Source organism: Eubalaena glacialis, chromosome 3, assembly GCF_028564815.1.
Source record: "Eubalaena glacialis isolate mEubGla1 chromosome 3, mEubGla1.1.hap2.+ XY, whole genome shotgun sequence".
Lineage (NCBI taxonomy): Eukaryota > Metazoa > Chordata > Mammalia > Artiodactyla > Balaenidae > Eubalaena > Eubalaena glacialis.
Genome location: NC_083718.1, coordinates 165805888 through 165810412, shown reverse-complemented (window position 1 = coordinate 165810412; position 4525 = coordinate 165805888). Strand labels below are relative to the sequence as shown.

Here is a 4525-nt window from a genome sequence, read left to right as displayed (position 1 = left end):
ATATCATTTATTTCAAGCCTTCAAAATAAAATGTTTTCCTCATATATACATGTACCAGGTTGGTATAGTCACATATATCCTATCCAATTGCAGGCTAAGCAAAGACATGCATTTAGAGGTGTATTAATGTATTAAAGCAAACGACAACCCAATTTAATATCAAGAGAAGTTGTGACCTTCCATGGAGTGTTTGATAGAGAAAACACTGATTTTTGACACATTGTCTTATTTTATTCAAATACCAGCCTGCTCATACATGGTCCAAGAACACCCAAATAATAAAGCAAATATAATCACATGTTAAAGACTGGTCTTCAAACATCATAGCCAACGATGCCACGCTTGCCTATGATCTCGCCAACATAAACCCACATCCACACCTCAGTGGCCACCAAACCATTCAGTAGAGCTTCCTTAACTGTGAGCTGTTTGAAGCTACTGGTTGAGCACTACTGACAAATTTTTTCAAGCTCTGAATAGCTGTAGGGATCTCAGCAGGGATTGGAGGAACCAGCTCAACTCTGGAATAGTGCCAAAATGTGGCCACTCAAGCTTCAAGTAAGTCACAGCAGCGTTGACCAGTGCCAGGGCCTTCTCTGTGAAGTTACGGACAAACTGGGCCATGGTTCTAGGACAGAAAGTCCATTGCCCCCACTGGCTGGCTGAATGTCACCCCACAACACAGTATTATTAACTATAGTCACCATGCTGTACAGTACCTCCCCAGGACTTATTTATTTTATGGCTGGAAATTTGTCATTTTTGATTCTCTTCACCCATTTCGCCCTCTACCCCTCAGTTTCTTAAGGTAGAAAGTCAATGATCTGAGACCTTTCTTCTTTTCTAGTATCAGCATTTAATGCTATGAAGTTCCTCCTAAGTACTGTTATAGTGGCATACCACTAATTTTGTGTTTTTCTTCTGTGTTGTGTTTTCATTTTCATTTGGTTCAAAATACTTCATAATTTCCCTTTTGATTTCTTTGACTCATGGGTTATTAAAAGTGTGCTATTTAGTTTCCAAGTATTTGGTGATTTTTCTCATATCTTTCTGTTATTGATTTCCAATTTAATTCCATTGTGGTCAGAGAACATTCTTTGTATGACTTGAATCCTTTTAAATTTATGCAGACTTGTTTTATGACTCCATCTTTTAAAATTTCCATGGGTACTTGAAACTAATGCACAATCTGATGTTGCTGAGTGGAGTTTTCTATAAATGTCAATTAGGTCAAAGTTGTTTATAGTGTTATTCAAGTCTTCTATATCCTTAGTGATTTTCTCTCTACTTGTTCTAGCAAATGTTGAGAGAAGAATGTTGAAATCTCCAACTATAATTGTGGATTTGTCTGTTTCTCCTTGCAGTTCTATCCCTTTTTGCATCATGCATTTTGAAGCTCTGTTATTAGGTGCATAAACATTTTAGATTTTTATGTCCTCTGTATGAATTGACCCCTTTATTGTTATGGAATGAACTTTATCTCTGGTACTATTTTTGATCTGATAATCTACTTTGTCTGATATCAATACAACTATGCCAGCTTTCTTTTTTTTAGTGTCAGCATGGCATACTTTTTATATCCTTTTACTTTCAACTTTTTCGCGTCTTTATATTGAACGTGTCTTTTTTGAGACAGCCTTTAGTTGGTTCTTGCTTTTTTATCCAATCTGACAGTCTCTGCCTTTTAATTGGAGTGTCTGGGTCGCCTACATTTAATGTGATATTTGTGTTTTTAAGCTTAAGTCTGTCATCTTGTTAGTTGTTTTATATTTGTCCCACCAGTTCTTTGTTTCCTTTTTAATATTTTTCTTTCTTCTTTTGGATTTTTTTTATGATTCTAATTTATCTCTATTGTTTGTTAGCTAAAATTTTTAGTTTTGTTATTTTAGTCATTATTTTAGGGTTTATAGTATATACCTTTAACTTATAACAGTCAACTTTCAAAGTACCACTTATGTAGAGTGTAAGACTCTTACAAGAGTGTGCTTCCATTTCCTATCTCTCAGCCATTATCCTATTGTTGTCATACATTTAACTTATTCAATATATATACATATAATAAATCCCACAATGTACATTGTTGTTGTTTTTGTTTAAATAATCAATTATTTTAAAAAGTGGTTTAAATAATGTTAAAACTCATATATTTCCCTGTGTAGTTACTATTTCTGGTGTTTTTCATTCATTGAATCCATATTTCTATCTGGTATCATTTTCTTCTGACTGAAGGACTTCTTTTAATATTTCTTATAATGAAAGACTATTATTAATGAAATCTTTAAGCTCTTGTATGTCTGAAATAGTCTTTATTTTGTCTTTGTTTTGAAAGATATTGTTGCTGGGTTTAGAATTACAGATTAACCCCACTCTCTTCTTTTGGACACTCCAATTACACATATATTAGGCTGCTTAAAGTTGTCTCACAGGTCATTGATACCCCCTTTAAATTCTTTTTGTTTTTCTTTCTGTGTTTCATTTTGGGTAGTTTCTATTGTTATGTCTTCAAGTTCATTCATTTTTTTCTTCTGCAATGTCTAATCTGCCATTAATCCCACTCAGTGTATTTTTCACTTCAGATTGTGGTTTTCATCTTTATAAGTTTGATTTCGGTCTTTTTAATATCTTAAATGCTGCCACTTAACAATTTAAATATATAGACTACAGCTATAATAATGGTTTTAATGTCATTGTCTGCTAATTCTAACATCTGTGTGAGTTCTGGGTCAGTTTCAATTGATCAATTTTTCTCTTCATTATGGATCATATTTTCCTGCTTCTTTGCATGCTTGGTAATCTTTGATTAGGTGCCAGACATTGTGATTTTTACCTTTTTGGGTATTTTCGCATCCCTTTGGGTACTCCAATTACACACGCATTAGGTGTTTTTGTATTCCTGGTTATTTTTGTATTCTTATAAGTGTTCTGAACTCTGTTCTGGAATGCAATTTATTTGCAGGAAGAGTTTGATCCTTTTGGATTTTGCTTTTAATATTTGTCAGGTGGGAACAGAGTAGCATTTAGTCTGGGGATAATTATTCCTCACCGCTGAGGCAAGGTTCTTCTGAGTATTCTACCCAGTGTTGCGTGAATTTTGAGGTTTTCTGGTTTTGGTGAGCATAGATGTTATTCCAGGTCCTGTAGGAGTCCTGGATGCCATTCCCTCTAATACCTTTGGATTGTTATTGGCCTGACCCTAGGTATTTTCCTTACACACACATGCTGATCAGTACTCTGATGAAGACTTAAGGGGGCTCTCTCCAGATCTCCAGGGTTCTCTCTCTATGTGTGTCTCTCCTCTCAAGTACTCTGTCCTGCAAATTCTGGTTATCTTCGTCTCCCTGGTCTCTCGCTCCGCCTCCTCAATTCACAGGGCTTTCCAGGCCTCACCTCCAGTCCCATTTTTTTTCTGCTGCATCCTGGAAACTTTCTCAAGGCAGTAAGCTAAGATGATTTTAAGGCTCACCTTGTTTGCTTCCTGTCTTTTAGGGATACTGTGTTTTCTGATGTCCAGTGTCTTGAAAACTATTGTTCCATCGGTTTTGTAACATTTATTTTTGCTGTTTCAGGTGGAAGGGTAAACTGGTCTCTATTCCGTCATCTTGGATGGAAGCAGAAGTCTCTCCATGCCTTTCAACACCATCTATATGCTAATGTCTCCCACATTCACCCCTGAACTTCAGAGTCTTATATCCAACTTGGAATAGTCACGGCTAGCACCTCAAACTCACCATGTCCAAAATGGAACTCTTGATTCTCCTCTCACAAATCTCTCCTTTCTGTCTTCCTCATCCCAGGAAGTATTCACCCAGATGTTCAGGCAAAAAGCCTTGGTCTCATCCTCTTTTCTTCTCTTTCCCTCACATCCTATATCAGTACCTCAGAAACTCATTTAGCTTTGACATCCAAAATGTATCTCAAATCTGAGACCCTTTCATTACCCCTACTACTGATTAAAGCCACTGTCATTACTCATCTAGAATCTTGCATTAGGCTCCCAACTCCAAACTAACTGCTTTCATTTCTTAACCTCTTACAGTCTATTTTTCCTTCAGCAGCCAGTGAGCCCTTAAAGATGCTAGCCCCATCATGATTGTTCAAAACCCTCCAGTGTCTTCCTAACACAACTTAGGATAAAGCCCAAGGTCCTAATCACGGTGCACAGGACCCTCTAGGATATGACCTCCACCACCTCTCCCACCTCATCTCCCCTCTCTTCCTTGCTCACTCCACTTTGGCCACCCATCTTCTCACTGTTACTGGAACATGCCAAGGACCCCCCTCCTTTAGAGAATACTTCCTTTTTCCTTTGCCTGGAATGCTTTCCCCTGGATAGTTCCCTGTCAATCTCTTCATGGGTCTCAGCTCAAATATCACCTCCTCATAGAGCCCTTTCACAACTATCTGATCTAAGACAGCACCCCTGCTGCTTCTCCTCTTATTCTGCTTTATTTTCCATCATAGAACTTATTCCCACCTGACACCCTGCATATTTATTTGTTCATGTGCTTATCATCCCTTTCCCTCA

At 37.3% G+C, this 4525-nt stretch overlaps 1 pseudogene; it reads right to left on the bottom strand.

The window, feature by feature from the left end:
- Nucleotides 1–314: 314 nt before the first annotated feature.
- Nucleotides 315–624, bottom strand: LOC133088731 (ATP synthase subunit g, mitochondrial-like; annotated as a pseudogene).
- Nucleotides 625–4525: the final 3901 nt, after the last annotated feature.